We start from the raw sequence: 22,113 nt of genomic DNA on the forward strand, positions 1-22,113 counted from the left end.
TCTCCTCCAGGCTGAACAAGCCCAACTCTCAGCCTGTCTTCATAAATGAGGTGCTTCAGCTCCCTGATCACCTTCCTGGACCTCCTCTGGACTTGCTCCAACAGCTCAATGTGTTCCCTGTACTGGGGACCCCACAGCTGGACACAGTACTCCAGGTAGAGTGTCCCAAGAGCAGAGTGGAGGGGAAGAATCACCTCTCTCAACCTGCTGGTCACATTTCTTTCGATGAAGCCAAGGATATGGTTGATTTTCTGGGCTACAAATGCACATTGCCAGGTCACATCCAGCTGTTTATCCACCAATAGCTCCAAATCCTTCTCAGCAGGGCTACTCTCAATCCGTTCACCCCTGAGCATGTATTGATACTGAGGGCTGCCCCAATCCATGTGCAGAACCTTGCACTTGGTCTTGTTGAACCTCATGGGCCCTCTTCTCAAGCCCATCCAGGTCTCTCTAGATGAAATCCCATCCCTTCAGTGTGTCAACTGCAGCATTCAGCTTGGTGTCATTAGCAAACTTTTTGAGGGTGCACTCAATTCCAGTGTCTATGTCCTCAATGACTGTACTAAACAGCACCAGTCCCAAATAGGAGGAACACAACAACACATTTTTCCAAGTACTTTTGTCTAAGATAAAGGAATAAATAAACATCTGAAAAGTGTAGAGTGAGGAGCACCTCAGCTCCACAAAACTCTAAAAAGTCAAGGGCTAGCCAGTAGCTGACCACTGACATCTCCTTACACCGACAGCAGCAAGACAGATTATACCCTTAACATAAAATACAGATAACTATCCTGGAAGACAAGCCTGAAAGACTGAAAAGGAGACAACTATGTTCCAAACAGCAGCTTAATTTTTTGCTTTACCCATCAAGTACTTCAGCATCCTAAAGAGATGTTTGTTTTAAATTTCCTTGAAAATGTAAATAAAATTTTAACCACCTGGAAAAATGAAACAACCACCAAAAAACCCCTAACAAAAAACACAAACACACACACACACAAAACTCCACTGATTCTCTCTGAGTATCGGAAACTAGAAGAACATACATTGCATTCACCTTCAGTTTCCCAGAAAAGAAGTACTGACTAGACTTTTCTTGCACGTTTTAAAACAATCTTAGAAAGTTATAAATTGAAGTAATGCAGACAATTCAATTTATTTCAAAGGAATTATACCAAGTAACGCTGCATGACTCATATAGGGATTTTGTGGCCTTGGAACATTAATATAAATTAAAAAAAAAAAAAAAAAGAAATAAAATCTGTTTACAACCAAATAGGCACAAAGCTGCTGCAAATGGTTGAGATGGTTATTTGTGGAGCATTCTCCTGGGAGGGGAGACCAGGAGAGAGAGGAAAATAAATGCTTCTGCTGCAATTCTTCACATTATGCTTGCTGAAATCTGAGGGATATGTAGTACCTATTCCTCCTCATGCCGAAGCTCTGCTCATCCGAGACATGTAGCAGCACAATCCTCTCAGCAACAGCTTTTGTCAGAAAAATACCTAGTAAGTACCTAAATTCTTACCCTACCTTCACATGAAACATTAAAACAAAACCATTAGTAATGAATCAGCTTTTTCTATGTGAACCATTCACACATAAATCCAAATCCGCAATTTTTCTGTCAAAACCTTCTCAATAAGCTTCTGTGAAAAACAGATTTCAGTAATTCTTCCTTTGTAATGCGCAGAAAAACATATTCCATCAGTGACAGGCAGAGCTGTTTTCCCACCGCTCCCTCATATCAAGTGTGATGTCAATTTAATAACCCCCTTTTGTGCATTATAGGTGTGCACATTCTCCTCTTCAGTATTTCCCATTGCCAAGAGCTATAACTCCACAGCACCAATCTCACCTGCGCCTCTACTTATCCCATTTTATCTCCCGCTTTACTTCATCAGGAACAGATTAAACCTGACGTGGCCTAAATAGACAGATTTCTCTACTGCTGCACTATTACACCTATGTCTGAAGCACTGAAGAAAACAGCAGTACACCAAAGGAAGATGCATCTTTTCTTGTCCGCTCTGTACTGATGGATCAAATACTTGACCTGCAGACAAACACACGTCTGTACACATAATACACTTTAAAACATTTTAAATAAGAGCTTTATTCTACAATTAAATCCACCAGGTTTAAAAAAAAAAATCCTAATAATATTTTTCCCCTCACAAACAGCTTTCTTGAAAAGCATGTTTTCTCTATTTGTAATTAACAGGCCATGCACAAAAACAAGTCTTCAATCTTTTTTCTATCCCATATTACCTTTTTCTACAATTCTTGTGTAACTTCCTCCTATCACCCCTACAATTAACATTTTAAGGAGAAGCTCTCTGTAAAAAAGTAATAAATAAGGGAAATTAATATTAATAAACACGCTCTATAAATGTTCACATTTCAGATTCACAACTCTTCATAGAATCACTGTGATATTAGCAGAAAACACAAACTGCAAAGCCGATTGAGATAATCAAGCCTAAACAAACCATAAAAACAACAAAAAAAGAGGTTTTAAGGAGGGGGGAGCAGGGCGAAATCAGAGATCTTGGACATTTTCACACTTGATAACGCCAGATAAGAAGAGAGAACAATTTTAACGATAAAGCTAAGTGCAACTTTGCAGGACGCACTAGCACAAGTGCACCACTGGGTGCCAGTGTTGCTCCATAACAGAGGGACCGTCTCTCCAATATTAGCTATTTAAAAAACTTGAGAGTTCTCTTAATAGGATTTCAAAACGTTCTGCTAAACTTCAGTAGTATGAGAGGAATTATACCGCGGTGTTACAAATTTTACTGAGGGGCTATCATTAGAGTTATTAAGCAAAAACAAAACAGAAAAAAACCAGCCTTAAACAGACTGACCCACCATAATTTAAAATATTATTTGGCTAAATGTGAAAATCAGATTTTAAAGAACATTTCTTGATACCCAATAACCTGCATAGCAAGACCTGAAAGGCAACTGACACTGTTCTTTCCTTGAACACCCTTCAGTCTTTTATTTAAATAATGATGTAGTATTATACAAGCTGCCACAGAAAATAAAAGGAACTGAAGCATAAAAATAGAATAGGGAACATCTTAGAAAGATGCAAAAGCCCTGCTAAAATTGCAGCCAACTCTTCCTTTAGCCACACCGCAAACAAATGTAAGACGTGACAAATGTAGATTTAGTGGCCTTCCTGGCAATTTCACTATTAATATTCTCACACCCCAAAATGGGTGTTTTTTCTAATGTCTGACTTTACTGCACTGCCTTTTCTGTTGCCTCGTTTTCTGCATGTCCATAGAAAAAAAGACCATGCCTTCCCTTTTTGCAATCACATTTAAAGACTTTCTTCCTACACATTGTAGATCTTGCTCTGTCTCTTGTGTATCTGGTGTATCTTCCTCTGTATCTTGTACTTATACTGATGATTATTGCTACCCAAGTGTATTTTTTTCCTCTTATCTCTTTTCCAATTTGTTAACATCTCTGTGAACTCTGACCCTGAGCACTCGCAGCTTCGCATACCTAAGGAGCTTTATCTTGTGTTTAAGCTTAGAACTTCATGCCTCATAATCCAGGTGTTTAATGACAGTATCAAATAAAACTTGACCTAGAAGACACCTTAATGCAGCCTCACATTTTGACAGTGAACCATCCATAGCCGTTCTTCTAATACAGTCAAACCAGTTTTATGATTGCCTTACAACTTTCTCTCCTTGAAAATTCAAAACCAGAATGTTAAAATAAACAGAATGTACTGTATTATATCACCACTAAAAGCTAAGTCTGAAGTAGAATCATACTAGCAAAAACCTATTTGCACCATCCAGAAAGCACACTGAGAATTACAGAATTCTAGTTGTGACTAAACATTCAGATGAACCAAGTTCTACCTTTAAAATATTACTGACGGTCCTGAAACTGGTGCACAGCCGCTACATCACCTCAGGTACCCAGACAGTTAAACTCACATCCCAGATACCTAACTTTTCACTCCTGGGAACACACCACTTCCTTAAGTGCAGCCTCCAACCCAGGTCAAGCTGAAACCCCAGAAAGGAATTCATAAAATATGCATTCCTAAGCTCAAGTTCTCGAAGGTTTAACTGACAAAAATAAAGGCCTAAACTCCTCTAGGATGTTTATGACACTTGATTTTCCATAAAAACACCAACTAAGACAGACAGTGAGTTTTTAGAAGAAAGCAAACAAAAAAGGGGATTTTTTTACCCGTCATAGTAAAAGCACAGTGTCTACAATTGCTGCCCCCAACACACCCCCCTCCCTTTTTTAAAATGTGGGGAAGCAAGCACAGATTTTACTGCTAGATAATTAACTATTTTGTCAGTGAAATCATGACCTAAGGAAAGAACACTGAATGCTCAGAGCCAGGGAAAAAAAAATAATGCAGCAGTGCTTTACACAAAACTAACACGTTAGCTTCTACCTAAGTCACTTCTACCCAAAGTGTTCAGTAGGTAGGGTAGAAAGACCAACAATTTAGGAGCATTACAATCCTAAACATACCCAATACTGAACACTAAAAAAATTATTTCATTGCTCAAGCAGTATCAGCCTCGCATGTGATGGTGAGGCCAAAGTGCCATGCTCCTTGGGCACCTCCTACTCTCCAAACAGTCTCTCTGATCTTGCTGCAGAGCCACTCCCTTCTACCAACACCTGAGAGGTAAAGGCTTTGGACATAACCACTCCCCCAGCTAGCAGGGGTTCTTCCCCTCTCCTACAACACAATGGGAGAGAAGAGAGCTGCCTTACACCTGGGTCAGTAGGTCCTAGGGAAGGACTTGGTGCTAAGGAGGTTCCTGCTGCCGGTCACTGAAGGCAGAGGTCACACCAACACTCCCTGTGATACTTCGAGTCCTTCCAAGCCTGTATTTATAGTGTGATTTTTAGTCACCTTTACTAAGCCACCTTCTCATCCATTTCCAAAAGACAAGGACTATTTTTATACGAAAGCTTGAGTAACCCAGTGATGGTTTTAGAATTATCCTTTAATACATTTGACATGCAAACAGAAGTATCAGTCTATTATTAGGTTAGCCTGACAGTCCATCATTCTTTCTCACACCTCCCCAGACCCACACACCACTCTTCTCTTTTTAATTACTGGCACATGTATTGTGTGAGTTTTTCTCCCTCCAGCCTCCCTGAAATTACTCTGTTCCAAAAATTAAGTATCAAAAGCAAGTTTTCAGCATGGTCTTTATCAAGTTCTTACACAGAGAATATGCATTTTAAGACAGTTTAACACTTGCAGTAGTGAGGTGTTTATAGTAGTACCTCCCACAGTGTGATATGTAGCACGACTTATGCTTTTTGCAAGTCTGTTTTCTTCTACAAAGTTCCTGCTGCTGGAAATGCAAACACAAAAGTGTCCAAAACTACATTACGAGACTGGCAGCACATCTTGCAACCATTTCACAACACACAAGTTAAGAAAAAGTTTGTGCTTGAATCAAACATAAAACTTTTAACACCTTTGCAGCCACATCACCCGTGTCCAACAAAGCAATCATCAGAAACCTCAGATTCTATGCTTGCTCTCTCTCTAATGTAATGTATTTCACTCTCCAGATGCTTTATCTAAACTATGCAAGCAAACTTAAAAACCAGAATCAAATTTCCTTTATAATATTGGTTCCCAACAGGAGAACATAAAATAATGACTTGTAAAGCCCTGAACGAGAGTCAGAAATCCTAGAAATTAGAGGACGTTTCATCACATAGTTCTACAAGGGGCTGTTTTTGGGACACCCGCTGTTCTTCTTCAAGCAAATGACTGGGAAAGGGAAAAAGGCATGTGGAGAAGCCTCACTTGAATAGACAAGAAACTACTAAGCAGGGTACTCTCTGAAAGGGCTGTGCAGCTGTTGAATTTACTTCCTTATACTTTCAAAAAGCTCAAATTAGATGGCCTTCACTGAACGCTGTAACGCTCATCTCCTTTCACGGGCATCTGTAAACAGGGTAAGAAATCACTGAAGGACAAATAAAAGCTACAAATTAAGTTGTCAGATCTGCATGTGGTAGATTTTAATAAATTGTACAGCTGCACTTTTAGGGTATTATTTGTGATATACTTTTACATTGCACTAACAGCGCTGTCAGTATGTGCAGAGGTAACTACCCTCAAGGCTTACATAAACAGAAGTAAACAGACATTTTATTTTCAGCTTTAAAACAACTGCAAAAGCTGCTGATAAATGCTTTGATAGGTAGTTTACATTCAAAAATTATTTAACAAAATATAATTTTTTTCATATTAAAGATGTCAAAATCTGAATCACTTGTTAGGCAGTAGGCAATGAAGTGATGAAAACAAACGGAACTTTCCCCAAATAAAAGAGCACAGTCACCAGCTGCTTACTATCAGTCTAGAAGAAACTTTTGCCCATCTCACCCATGGCTGTATTTTCACTTCTGAAGACCTTCATGAACACAGGAGACAGAGAGCCCAACCTTCTCTACTGGAGTAACCAACCAAGTTCCATAACCCAGAAATAACCATCAACCACACCAAAATGCAGACAAGGGAATCACTTAGATACCTGGTGGTGAAATAAAACTTGGGAGTACCTGAGTCAAATGGAGAATTCTCATTTGCTTTAGTGGCTGCATACTATCTTTTTTGTTGTGAAGATTAAGAAAAAAAAATGTAGATAGCTCTTGTTTCACCATGTATTTGTTTACATATGGAACCTTACAGGTAAGAAGTTTCATTAATTTCAAGCAAACAGCCAAAGTCTCAGAACAATTAGATACTTAAGATACTATAAAACTTATTCTTAAAGTGTGAAAAATTATTATTTCATGATTAAGAGTTTCGTGTTTGTGACTTCCCAGAGAACTTTATTCCAAGGTCATTATTACTGATAGCTTAGGCAAAATGGCAAAGGGGTATTGAATTTTGTGCTTAAAACCCTAAGGCTAGTGGGACATGCTTCAAAGGAAAAAGGGAGTTTAATTATACCAACCACACAAATGAGAAGCCAAAAGAAAGACTGATCAAAAATATTCTAGAGGTTTGATTTGATAAAATCTTATAATAAATAATTTGCAAAGAAGATGCAAGCAACTTGACAGATAACAAGGCTGATGAATGACTGAAATGCAAAACCACTGATAGATAAAGAAAACACTGTAATACACAAGCTTTTTTATTTTAAAATTTATTTCTAAACTACATCTCTACAACAGAGATTTGGAAGGTTTCCAAACTAAATTTATTGTTGAAATATGTATCTAAGCAATTTTCTCAAACTGGTATTACAACATAAAAAGTCTTAGAATAAATACAGCCATAACAACAAAACCCCCCTGGCTCAGCGAGTATTCACCCAAGAGCTCTACAAGAGCCAAAATACAAAACCGCTGACGTGCTTTAAATCAACACCTGTACCAGAAGAATGGAAAACAGTAAAATATCACACCAACATTTTAAAAGGAGCAATCACATGAAATGCTAGGAGTTATACAGAGCCTTATGAGTGAAGTCATGAACGTTATAAGAGAGGCTGGAATTTGTAGGCTTGTGAGAAGCCTGTGAGCTCTCAGCTGAAGACATTGCTTCTGGCAGATAGATGTCACACCCACAACAATTAGACTTCTCTGAAAGATGAAGAAAATGAGCAGGGGGAAGGGCACAGGGAGGAGGGGATGGTACAACTGTTACTGAAGTAGCTTTCGCAAGATCGTTCACCAAAGTTTCTTAAAGAAACTGGATTCTTAAGACACAAGAAGAATCCTATCTCATATATTAAAAAATATCATTAAAAATCATATGGATATGAGGGCCCTCTTCTTGGGGATTAGTGGGTATATTCCAGGTCTGCACTGTGTACTACAAGTGTTAAGACAAAGGACTGGATAGCAAGGTGGCAACTGGTGATGATGACACATAGTTCTAGATGACACCACAACCTAAAGCTCACTGCCCTCTGTGACCACAGGTGAATTTTAACATTAACAAAGTACTTCACAATAAGTAAACAACAGTAACACAACATGCATAGTACTGAGCTCTAACTTAGCTATCATTCATGAAAAATATCCAGTCACCTGGTTATTTTCCTGACGCTGACTCACTGCCCAGTAGTTGTCCAAAACACACAAAGAATACTAGGACCTGTTTTAAAACAACATAAAACACATTGCAAAACCATCCAAACTGAAACAAAATTACTAAACAACAAGACTGCCATACATAACTCTCAGTTAAAAAGCTGAAAATTACAAGGTATTTAATCTTTAATAGGAACTTGCAGCACAGGAATGGCTTCCCTGGAGTGGCTGCAGAATCTCCATTTTACTGGTCTTCAAATCACAGCTTGGCAAAGCTACAGCTGACCTGATCCACAGTCCTTCTTGGAGCAGAAGCTTGAATTAAGATGACTTTCAGTAATGTCTTCCAACCAAACTTTCTGCAATTTCAAGAACTCAATCCAATTTACATCTCTCTCTGAACATTATATTTTAATATGCAAACAGAGAGGCTCAGTCTTAAATAACTTAAATTTATGCTGCCTTCAGTGACAGCATTTTATTCGTATTTCCATGGTAGTTTTATATACATATTTACTTTTATATCCATGATTTTAAATTCAACTGGAATTATGGCACAATTTCACAGATGTTATTGTCAGCCCTTTTGTTGGATGTTGTGTTTCTTTCTTTCCTCTCATACCTTGGAGCAAAAGCTCTTTAGCATTTATACATTGATTTGATAATCCTTCAGCAAATAACTTAATTAACATATACATTTTGTGTTTAACTGTAAAGTCAGCTGCTGATACTGGTAAAGAGAGATAAAGATACCAAATCCCAGTTCAGAATACATCTAACACTTCTAGGTGGCAGGTTTTCCATGTTTATGAGGGAATAAAGTGCTCTGCTTGGAACTGCTGCCTCAGCATAGGCTCAATGCATGTGCCTTCAAAAATTATGGAGGAGTTGTACCATAATTTCCCAATTTGCTAACATTTATATAAACATACAGCAAGCAGTTGATACATACATGTCCTCTGTGTAACCAAGCTGATTAGATAACAGATTACAGAGCTCAGCTTTCTATAAAAAGCCAGACTAGAATTAACCAAGACCAGCCTCTGAGCATATACAACACAACTAATGAAGTGGTAATTTACTGTACAGGAATTTAGTACGTATTTTCATTAACTAATGACTTGGGAAGGAGTTGAGAATCAATAATGCCTTCAATACCAAAACAGATCTGGAAAAAACTACCACATAGATAAATGTAGGCAACAGAGTCTGTGTTACTGATACTGAACTGGTCCTGTCCACCCTCTCCCCCCAAAAAATAAGAAGTCATAACCACAAATTCTAAGTGTATATAACCACTTTTAAGAATCTGGATGCAAATTTTGCAACTGATACTCAGAGATTTTATTAGCTGGGAATTTAATGTCACTTTGCTTAACACCCAGTGGGAACCCAGCAACTCATTCTGGCTTACCAACACTATTGGTCATCCAAAGTTAAGATACCACCATCACTTAGTTGGCTAAATGATACAAGTCTGCAGTTTGGTGATACTGAACACCCCTAAAATCACTCTCTGAAGGATCTCACTGGAAGTCAACACTGACAAAGTTGCCCAAACCCTTCATCCACAGAAACCAGTCTCTTATTCAAGACAGGCACAAAAGAAAGGCAAAATTAGAACTAGGATGTGAATAAAGATGAAATTCAGGCTACTACTACCAGCAGTGACCTGACGAAATAATGATTACTTAAAAAAAAATCCTTGATTTGGGTGTAAAATAGTATGAATTTTAAGTCATCACCTTGCTGTTAAATTTTGTGTTACACCTTCACAAGGATATATTTGTTAATGTGCAGTTCCAGAATCACCTTGGTTATTTTATTTTTTACTCAATTTAGTACTGTTCTCATCCTGCACTTAAACTGATATTACTACCTTCTGAATTTATATAATTAATAACTATGTTTTTCCAGATTATAAAATGAAGGTAAATACAGCAATTACAGTGTTTATGCTAAATTATTATTGCAAGGTACAAAAGCAAGGCTGTGATGTTTCTGGCACTCCACTGCACAGGAAAGCAAAGTCTACCAACAGACAACCAGCAGTCAGCCACCAAAACAAAAGGAAGCATTTAAAAATGTGAGACGTGGCAGCAGGAAGTAAATTCCATTCACCATACTAAAATTCAGAGAAAAGCAAAGCAGCTCCAACAAATACAAACATGAGTTAATAATGAATTTTTTGTCCTCCCTCATAAAATAATCACTAAAGCATTTGTTATCCTGAAGTCCATGAATTGTTTTGGATAATCAGGAAGTATTTCTAAAATCAACACTTTTATTTCAGTCTTCTGAAACTCAGAACAAATAACTGGGAAGTGATCAAGTTGAGTATCACCACTGGAAAAAAACAACCCAACCAAACAAAAAACAGTTTCCACAAAACCTTATTATATGTTTTGAGATTTCACCTTACCAGTGACAGCAAGGTCAGGAACCTTATGAAACCAAGGATCTCTACAAATGCTCTCCTATCTAGCCTGCCTCTCCATTCTGTCCATTTGTCTTCAAATAGTGACATTACAGGTACAGCCAATATTTGTCGACATTTTTAATTAACCCACAAGAATGAGGTGTTTCCTCCGTTATCTAAAATAACTGAAAGCAGAAGATAAGCATACATAGCACTTCTAGTGAAGGAAGGGTTCATTTTTGTTTATTCTTCTTCCCTATCTTCCTTCTCCCCATGAATCTAAGCAGTTCTTACTCTCAAACTGAAGGACTGCCGACAAAAGCAAGGTGATCTCATGCAATAATATGCAAAACAGCATGTAAGACACCAGGGCTTTATGACTGAGGTCGACAAGACAGCTTTCAAAACGGGCAGTTCACAAAGCTCTCAGACAAGAGATCCACAATATATATGTATTTCCTTGAAAGTACACTGTTCTCCAGGTTCCTGCAGTATTATTAGACTCCCATACACAGGATTTATGTGCTAGCCTATAAATCATACAGTGATTTATGTACTCAGAACTAGTTTTACTTTCAGTACTGGCCAAACAAGCACCACAAAATAAGTTAACCCAAACATATTTTGTAGATTTAGGTGCAGAAATAGGTGTAGAAGCCAGGTGTATGTTACTTGACCACACCTGGATTACTGCTGCCAGTAAGCATTACAGACAGCTATGAAAGCAGAGCATGGCTTTTAAATATTGGAAGACTAAGTTACTTGGCTTATCTTTTCAAACTAAACCACCCCAACTCTCTTAGCGTTTCCTTACGAGGTCATGCTGTTTTCTAGCTCCCTACTTAAGACTTCTTTTTCTGTCTTCCCTTCTCCCCACCCACAGACCTTTCACAGAGTGCTGTACCCAAGCGAGACTCACTAACTCCAGCTAATGCCTTACAGCACCTTACAGCACCAAGGGACCTTGTCAGGTATCTTACAAACACTACACATAACTGAAAAAATCTTCTAAATATTTTTCTGCAGAACTGGTGCTTATGTACCCTATGATATGCAGGTGACTAATCCTACCTACACCCACAAAATAATCTGCATTAAACCTACTGAAATGCATTGCCTTTGTTTCCCTTCTATTCCACACCCTTTTCACAGTTTATTTTAGATTCTGAAGACCTGCCCCTGAAGTGGTTGAAACCTTCCATGTTTGGTACTGTCTCATACTCTAAGTAATCTCCCATCTTACAGGCAACTCTGTCTGCTCTAGTAAAACTACATTTTCTCTTAATTTTCTTAAAAAACCCGAAGGCTTCATTAAAGATACAAGACAGTACTGCTTTTTCCTTGTCAAAAACTTGTTATGTCTTGTTCCTAAAATTTTTGTTTGCGGTTGCTTGTCATTCTATGATGTTATTTTATAAAAACACTGAAAAAATTATCAAACTGTTTACAGAACATGATGTTAGCCTGAGCGTTTTCAGATTCACATTTCTACATGAAAAATATCTAAAGGAGCAGTAACAATGGCTAAAGCCCATGAATATTTTCTACCAGTGTTTTTCTCCTGCCACGTTTACTGAAGTGCAAAGTGTGAATCATTCAATTTTACATACAGCAAAAAGCAGACATTTTGGAGGCAATCTTGCTACCCTACTGTATGTCAACAATTCTAACCTAATCCTGGACAGAGACAATCCAGATTAATAGATCAGAGACATAAAATAAGGAATGAGGTGTACTTCATACAATAAAAACACTACCTTAAGCAGTTCCTTGCGATACTACTTTGTTATAAGGGGAGATAAAGAATTGCCTTCTAGAAAGAAAAGCCTACTTCCCACTCCTAATTAAAATGAGTTTAGAAAAAACAAAACCAAAACCCAACAAAAATATCAACTTTTGAGAGAAAAGATTTGTCCTACTGTTCAGATTTTGGGTAAGACTTGGTCTTTTAAACTTTCCCTCTGTGCTAAGTGCTAGGGGCTGGACCATTACACCAAGTGCAAGCATTCAAGTATGGCATCTGAAACGTAACTGATGCCAGCTTACTGCATATATATATTCTTTGCACTGTGTACAGTTCTGCATGACAACCTGGGTCATAACAGCTTTCACTTAAATGTTGATAGATACCATTCACCTCAGGTGAAAGAGAACAGACATGAACTGTAACTTGCTCCTGCACATGACAGTACTTCAGCAACAGACACCTTACTGATACTTCCATAGTCAATGACTCAGTCATGTGGAATCTTAAGGTGAAAACAGAATTTACTTTGTGCAGGGTAGTTTCTCACAGACATTGCCTCACAGTGGGGAAGCTTCTCAGCAACAACTGCTAGAGGCATTAATTGCATAGTTTGCATGCAAGCCTTCTAGTACAGGCAGAGCATTCCTATATATAGGCCAGACTTGTTCCCCAGAGACAGCGTGCACTGATTTGAGAGGGGTTACAAAGGGTAATTTACACACGAGTTGGCTTCAGAACCTGGGTGTAGGCTATTTGGGCCCTGAAGATGATCAGAGGGTTGGAGTACCACTTCTGTGAAGACAGGCTGAGAGATCTGGGCTTGTTCATCCTGGAGAAGATTCCGGGAAGACCTTAGCCTTTCAGTACCTAAAGAGGGTCCTCCAGGAAGGTGGGAGAGTGACTCTTTAAAAGGGCATGTAGAGATAGGATGATCGGTAATGGCCTTAAACTGAAGGAGGGTAGATTTAGACCAAAGGAAGAAATTTTTCAGTTGGGTTGGTGAGGGGCTGGCACAGGTGGCCCAAAGAAGCTGTGGTTGCCCCTCCCCAGCAGTGTTTAAGGCCAGGTTGGACAGGGCTTTGGGCAACCTGGTCTCATGGAGGGTATCCCTACCCATGGCAGGGTGTTGCAACTAGATAATCTTTAAGGTCCTTTCCAACCTCAACTGCCCTACGGTTCTATGCATCTTGTAGAATGGAAGCCAAGCAGTTTCTGGCAGCACCTTACAGTCAAATTTTTGCTATGATGAATTCAGGTGGTTCTGCCAGTACATTAATATATAGAATTAATATAGCTTTTGCACGTTGGGGGGGGTGGGGGGGGGGGGAGGGAGGGGAGATAATGCACATCTGTAGAAGGAAAATCCAGGGCAAAGATTATCTAGAACCTCTCAGTGGCAGTCTCAATCCTTTTTATGGACACATGGCATGGTTTGCCATCAAAACAGCAGCTTGCAGTTAGTTGAAGCAACTACAACCACCTTTAGCTACAAAAGGTAAAAATCCATTCCCTTCATTTAACAATGCAGTGTATTTGTGCTATAAAATATCTTAGCCTGTAAAAAAACACTGTTGTACACTTGAACACATTTTCCCAATTCCAGTTCCTTCAAACTCCCAAGAGGTGACTGTTTTCTACTGGGGGAAGGGGCTTCAACAAACTTCTTAAAGTACATCTGTCAAGCTTTTTATCTAAATATAAAAATATGCTGATTCTAACCTGCCCTTTTACAAGCCACGAAGAAAAATGCTCACTTGTTTGCCCAGTTTGTGTTAGACCAAAGAGCTGTTCCTAATGCATCCTACTAAAACAGGAATGGAATAAAATAAAATTAAGTAAATTTTCAGCATACTGCAACAGTTTTGCATTGCTGGAAATATGCACCTGTATACTGAACATTTATCTCCTTCTGCTAAGTATAAAATAAACAATATGCCTTAGCAAAACATTGCAGAACATGATTTCCCAATTTTCCACACAGATGCAGCATTCATGAAGCTTCACTCTTTTCCTGAAGCGAAGACATAATAAGCAGAGGAGTATTCACATCTGAGAGGTTCAATGTATACAGAAAAACGTCTCAGACAAAGATAAGCTACTGCACCACACAAGGAATTCAAACAATCAATAAGCAAAATTCCCAGACACAAAAACCCTCCACAAAGACTCATCCATGAACTTCAAGGATGGAATGCCTCTGCTCCAATCTTTTCCTCCCTCTGCCTGCTGGGTACTGGGTTCCCTTTTTCCTCCTGAGAGATATGAAGGATAACTTTAAGTTCATGTAAATTTGTAGTTTGTACAGATACTTAAACTTGCATACTTTATACAATTCTATAAGTTTATGTAAGTTTAGCTTCCGACACAGAAAAACTGTATCCACATTGATTTGTGTTTACCTTACGTTTTGCTCTTCGTTAAAATCTTAAAGGATTTTGGGACAAAAAGGTTGTTCACTTTTTCCAAGTCCATTACCTCTTCCTCTAAACCCCACCTGCTTCAGCCTTGGCCCAACAGCTACAGTAACACCACCACTATAGATTAAAAAAAGCCCCAAGGAATATATAAATCACTTTCAAGGAGTCTGTTTAACAGTGATGCATATACATTGTGGCACTTGTTTTTACACAGATCACCTGTTTCCAAAAAAGAGATTCTCACAGTATTTTTGAAGGTATCTTACCCTTGCTCTGCTGTAACACTGTTCCACATACAATGGCTGCTGGCTACAAATGACCAGTAAAACGAGAGTTAACGGCTACTGCAAATAAAGTCACAGTGAGCAGTGAAAGTAAGCAGCTAGCAGCTCTCTTCATAATTTGCAAAAACATCTTTGCGTTGATGGCAACACCTCCATCCACAAACTGGAGTTCACACTATGAACAGCTGATCCTTTCCAACCATTTACAGCTTACTGCAGTTGAAAAATTTTGTCTGTCTCCTCAATTCACTCCTCTTGACAAGAAAACATGTGCATGATGGTTACCATCATCACAGGTAAAACAGTAAAGTAAAAAAAAAGTAATCTAGATGATAATAAAATACTGGGTTTCAAAGCATAAAGTCGTAAAAAATTATACAGGATCAAAACCAAAAAAAACCAAAACAACACGCCCCCACAAAACCAGAGCTCTTTTCTGCTCAGAACTTACACTGAGATGGGTACCAAACCAAAAGAAATGAGGGCAAAAGGCCCTCACTGCTTTGACAGCCAAGAAGACTTTTTAATGACAGTATATAAAAAAAACCCCTCTCTTTAGGAAGGGATGTGTAGTACACAGCAAAACCAGTGCCTCAAAGTGTGGATACTGTAAAACCTTAAATATTTATTAGCAAGAAAACAAAACTTTTTCAGAAACTTAAATTCTTGTCTTTACCAGAGTTCCCCTGAAGATATTCTGGGGTACAGGGAAGAAACACAAGCAGCTTTCCCAGCACCAGAGCAGCTTACAAGAGCCCTTAACAACTGTATTTCTCAGACTCTAATACTTCTCAAATATTTTAATACAACTAACTGTAACTTTCACCTTCACATCCAGTACCCAATATGAAATCAAATTCATTTTCATACAGTTACAGCTGAGAATTCAGAGCACTGGTTGAAAACTACTACAGAATTGAAAAAAAAAAAAGTCTTCTTTGACAAAAAGATTTTGTGGGTTTTGTGATGCTGCTTTCACAACCCCCATTAAGATAACAACTTAAGTTTTGGGACTGCTGTTTTATATTTCTCCACGTGGAAGTTACTACACTGTCAATGTATTTTTTAGAATACAGAAAACTTATAATTTCTCAGCATTTATGAATCGTAGCATCATTAGCATTTTCTGAAGTAGTCACAATCACAGCATACCTTTCTTTTACAAACTTAGTGTGAAACACAACCAGGTTTACCAGTACAATTATGTCTGATTAATTAGAAGTGAAAAATTCCCATGTAGTTCAGTCTTATATTGTCATCTATAACTACAAGAATCAAAAATTACCAAACTCTAAGCAGTGAAAATTGCAACACACTAACACAACTATTTATAAACTACAATTAAACATTCCTACATGTCTGTTAATATATTAACAGTGTAACATCACTCCTAACAACTCACACCATCCTGAGCTACAATAACTTTGTTACAAAGCGTCATACTTAAAGTCAGAACAGAATTATAACAGAGAGTTTTTTACAAATAACAAAAACCCGTGTTTGCAAAAAAGTTCTGTTTTCTTTCTATAACTAGCTTTAGTTTTAGAAATTTCCTACTTTAAGAAGAAATTCATTTACCAGCTAACAGTATTAAAGAAATCATGCAAAAATTTTCAGTTCAGACTGAAGACTTTATTTTCCCCAGGGAACTGGAGCATTCAAATGCTCTAAGAATATACAAAAAAAATTACGGCATTCCAGCAAAAGAGATCCTGAGATCTTCACACGGGCAATTTAAAGCACTCCCTATTAAGGTACCTCCTAGCATTGTCTGAGACACTGGCAGCTCCCAGCTCAGGTGATGACCAGGCTCCTACATGCTGTGTCATACCTGCCAGTCCTCAGTCCCACCTGGCACTAGGCACCTGCCTGCTCTGGTAACATAAGGGAGTCCTACAGCACCAGGCTGGCACAGACAAGCTGTGCTCATCCTTTACCATGAAAAAGCAAAGCCTGTGCCACAGCTGACATCATCAAAAAAGCAGCAACAACTTTTTCTTAACCTCACAAAAGCATGGGAGGGAAAATAAAATTTGAGGTAGGAAGCATTCAGAGGCAAGAGGCAGGCATTTTGATAGGCACATTTGGAGTCTTTTTAATCTACAACTAAACATTTGAAAACAAACAGTGAAAGATCTCTCACAAAAAAACCCACTCTCCTTCCTCTATCATCGTTCCTCCTCCACATCCTCTAAGGAAAAGGCATGAGAAGGGGACATTTATTTTATATACAGTGATTTATTAAATCTGTTGCTATAATTAAATACATAATTAAAAGGCAAAACTGATGTTTTCTACCATGGTAAAAAAAAAAAATAAATAAAAATCACTGGACTGTATTATATATCCATCTTGACTATGGCTAAGCAACCCAGAAAACAAATACTCCTTTAAGAAATAGCTCAGGTGAAAGACCTGACCCTCTGACCCAGGCCTCCAGAACCAAACGGTGAAGCAAACAGCAGAAACTCATCCAAACCTCTAAGGCCTCAAAAGGCACACAGCAAAGGCCAGCTCATCCTTTATATAAATATATAAATACATCCACAGCTAGGAACAGGAAGAGGCAATCTGCAGCTGAACTAGTGCTGTTTGAACAGTTCTGAGGAGATGCAGTGACCCTCACGGCAGAGGGTAAGCGAGATATTTGAATCTGAGCAAGTCACACTCCGCTCCGTTTGTAACCACCACGGCAATCTATCTTCCTTATCTTGGACACCTAGCTCAGAAAGAGATGAATGGCCTTCTGGAGGTAATTATTTCTGCACATTTAATGGAGACTTAAGAGTAACTAGCACAACACAGACATCTAAATTTTAGACAACTAAATTTGGACAGAGGATTAAACATGTCTTCTGTTGGAGCATAACTACACATTCCAGGCACTAAGAACTATACTTTCCAAAGCACAGGCTAAAATTTACCCAATATTTGAACCCAACTGCAAGACCCAATTGTCAGAAAACAAGATAAAGCCTCTAGAAAACAGGCAGACTCATAACTCTAGGAAAAGGGAAATTCTCCCCTCAGAAATAACAAACATACATAATCAAAGTTTTCTAAGAATCCCAAGATATCCCATAGTTTCTTAAACACTGAAGAGAAAGTTCTTCTTAGAAGGAACTAAACTTGTGATTCCCACTTTTTTTTTTTCCCCCTAATAGGAAGACTGCAACAGCTACTGCACAGTCTTGTAGAGGACTTGGCCAACAAGTTAGTGAATCATTTTACCATCCTCCGCTAATGACCAAACTTGTTGGCTCACAAAAATAACAGAGATTCATCTGGATGGTTTCAAGGAAACTGCTACTTCAGACACGAAGCTATTTTTACACCGACAGCACCAACGGCTGCAATGGATTCCAGAAGCACGCAGAAGGGAGCCAGTGTTAAGTCAGGATATGACTGAATAATGTCCCTTCTGAAAAATCACTGTCTCCTAGCACACAGACCACCACAATACTCGCAGCCATCAGCACAGTCCAGTCTAGAACATGTTACCATCTGACAGTAAATAACCGCCTCAGCAAGCGAGTAAGGTACACAGCTGCACGCCTCTCAATGCCTGCTAATGCAGGTGTCAGTTTCAGCAAAAATGGCTATTGCTTTCTCACCAAAGAGACACCAACCCAAGTTTCTACTCTGTGTAACTCAAATTTGCAACAAGTAGTATGCAGTTAACAGTAGCAGTAATGCAAAAATCTTACAGTCCGTTTCACCCTATGAGGGCAAAAAACAAAGCTCATCCATCTCTCACCACCTCTCAGAGTGTTATCAAGTTGATTTTATAACCATATTTCACATACAGATAGAAAATTCAGGAATAGAAAAAAAAAGCTTTTATTGATAATTTATCCGATAGCACATATAGAAAAATCTATAGGCTGCTTTCAAAAGTGATACCTATGTATCACTACACAGAAATTGAAGACACACTAAGGTTTCAAAGAGAGACACAGAAGAGTAAATCAAACATTAATGGTCAAACTGCAGTTTCAGAAGGTCTTTTTATTCATATTTACACACACCACTTCATGCACAGGCTAAACCATAATGCAGAGTCACTCTTATTTTCAATAGCTGCTATCTGAAGTCCACACCACACACAAAATTATGCCACCCTTGAAATTTCATGGTGGGATTTTTTTGTTATTGTCAGGATATCCTATTTTCATCAGAGAATCCAAATGAAGAACATGAAATAATTAAACCTGCCTTCAAGGGCTTCTCTAAGTTGAAATAACATTGCCTTCCTTTCAACAACAGGGAATTAAGCACAGCTAGATTTTAGTTAAAAGCATCAGCAAGACAAGCATCAGCTCTGAATGCCCTGCTTGAAACGACTCTTTTCTGTTGTCTGAGTAGTTAGTGTTTTCACACACGTAGAGAAGCAAGCACTGAAAGCACAACAGCCAAGCTCTGCACCTCTGAACATCCCGACTTCAGCCTTCCCCATCGCTCTGCCTCCATCCCTAGACAGTATCACCACCTGTTAACTTCTCAGCCTCCCGCATCTGACGCAATGCGATCTTCTCTCAATTGCCAACCGCAAATAAGGAGACAGTCAGCAAAGTGGTATCGAGTCTCTCTGTAAATGCAGGGAGACAAGGTGAAAAGTACTTTGGGAAGTATGCTAAGGCAAAGCAACTGGCATCCAGCTTGCCATTTTTCTGTTCTCATAACATATATTTTATTAATACCACAATGTCAATACACACAGGCAAAACCATAATGCAGAGTCACTCTGTTTTTCAATAGCTGCGATCTGAAGTCCACACTACACACAAAATTATGCCACCCTTTAAATTTAATGGTGGGTTTTTTTTTGTTATTGTTAGGATATTTTCATCAGAGAATCCAAATAAAGAATATGAAATAATGAAACTACCTTATGACCTTAAAGGTTCAGAAGTATTTTTGATACACCAGAGCTCCTACTTAACACTGAACATAAAAATATTTTTTATATAATCAACTAAGATATTGTACAGAAGGCATTTCCCTTTTCCCCTCTCTGTATTCCACTGACAAGCTGTAAATGCCTGCCTAAACAACTCAGTAAGGGCTTCTGACTTCCTGTACACTCAAGACTGTGCTTGCCCTTTATGGCCAACTATTTATCTTGTCTTTACAGATTTAAGGATCTAGTCAATGTCTGCTCAAAAATAAAATAAAATAAATATATTCCTCATGAGACCATTTTCACATCCCTCTCAACAAACATGACTGCCCCCATCTCTCTGACATTACTGACAACCCTTTGAAAGATCAAGAGTCACTGCCTGCACCTGGCAAGACTATTATGCTATTTACTACCTCGAAGTTAAGAGGAGTTAGTGGTTTGACAACAGAAAATCTGGCTTTCAGGAAGACTGGTCAAATTGCCATATGACTCTCAGTGCTGATCTCAAAGTTGCTTCGTCCTTACAGATTCACCAAGATAACTCCCTTGTTAACAGACTCTTCCCTGAACCAGCCATCATCTCATTCTTGCACAGACAGCACAAACCCTTCCCTACGTATTCTGCCTAACTTCACAATGACATCATACTCCCGTCGTACATCAGTCTGACTGATGGATAAATATCTATTCCTTGCCTCCATGCTCACAGCTGCGAAGTCAAAGGCTTCAGTGAGAGTCTCACCTCACAACAAGCTGCGCAGTAACACATACAGAACATCTCTGATATGAATTAATTGACGTACGCTACTCATAAGCCTGAAAATTTCAACATGTCTGAAGTAACTGAACTCAAGGTCCATCTTCTAGAGGCAACATGAGAATATATCAAACTTACATAATATTAAGTGTATTCATAGCTCCAGCTGTGGTTACTGGTGAGCTACAGTAATCTGTGAGCAACCCACTGGGTGGGGAGAGCTCTACAGGGACTAAGACTTGAGCTGTTCAGCTCCAGCCATCAGCAGCATTTATGCACTGCAGCACCACATCAAAAGAAAGCAAACAAAAACACCCCCCACAGCACATCTCTTTAAACTGCTTGCATGACTGAAAACTGAATGGTTCAGAAATGTAAAGGACCCAGACAAATAAAGGGATGACATAAGTGACATATGAGGATTAAGGAGAAAACTAAAAAAAAAGACAAAGTAAACTTGTCTCTGCCTTTTTTATTTTTGATATCACTCCAACAGAGACCACTCAGTTCTCTGCAGTCTGATGCTCTTTCAAGCAGCATTCAGAAAAGATATCCAGAAAGAATGGAGCAACGTGAAGCCTGTCTTCATTGCTGCAAACAGGTAACTAGTACGACAGTCATTTTGTCAGATAACTTGTTGCTTTATTTAAATGCTTTTCTTTCCTTTTCTCCTCTCTCCTTGCTTTTTTCTCTTCATGCTTTACAGTTATTTGACCGGAATTAATATGTTAGCAAATATAGGAACACAGGTCCATGTTCTTGTTATCTATTCAGTGTATTGCAGATTAATTGAAATTTAGAATTAACTGCACTTCTGTCATCCTTCATTAATCCCTCCCCCGCCAGCTACTTTAGGTTCTGCTTTCCTTACAAGTTTCACAGACAGTTAAATCCCAGTCTGCTGCCATCTGAAGTATTAAAAGCTGAACACCTTAGTGCGTGCCTGCTCTTGATCTCTGCCAGGAGGTTGTAGTGAGCAAAACTAATGTCTCAGAATAAGTAGGGAAGTTAAATTCACAATTTCTGCTTTCTGATTCTCAGAGAGAACAACATAACTAACAGACTTAGGACAAGTCATGGTGCTTCACCATAGAGCAGGGAAGAAGTAAAATGTGTAAAGCAACATTTAGCACCGTCATCTTCCTTAGTTTGGATACACTGCCTCGAATCAAGATACAAGTCACCAAAACTTCTGTTTTCTATTAATAGAATCTCCTTCAAATTATGCTCTAACACTCTGCAGGATAATTAGCTGTCAGTAATTGTATAAACCCTATAAAACAAATCGTAAGAAAAGAACATCCTTCAGCCATTTTTATTTTAGATAAATTCTGGTTAAATCCTTTCTGCACCTGTTGAAAATTTATCTACCTCGACTTTCAGGAAAAGGTCACTTCCAACCTGTCCTGAACCATCAGCTTAGTTACCGCTTCTAAAAACATCAAGGGATTGAAAACACTTCACCACAGCTGCACATTTTTCTAACAAAGAATAACTGCAGTGG

Source organism: Gallinula chloropus, assembly GCF_964237585.1.
Source record: "Gallinula chloropus genome assembly, chromosome: 1".
Taxonomy (NCBI): domain Eukaryota; kingdom Metazoa; phylum Chordata; class Aves; order Gruiformes; family Rallidae; genus Gallinula; species Gallinula chloropus.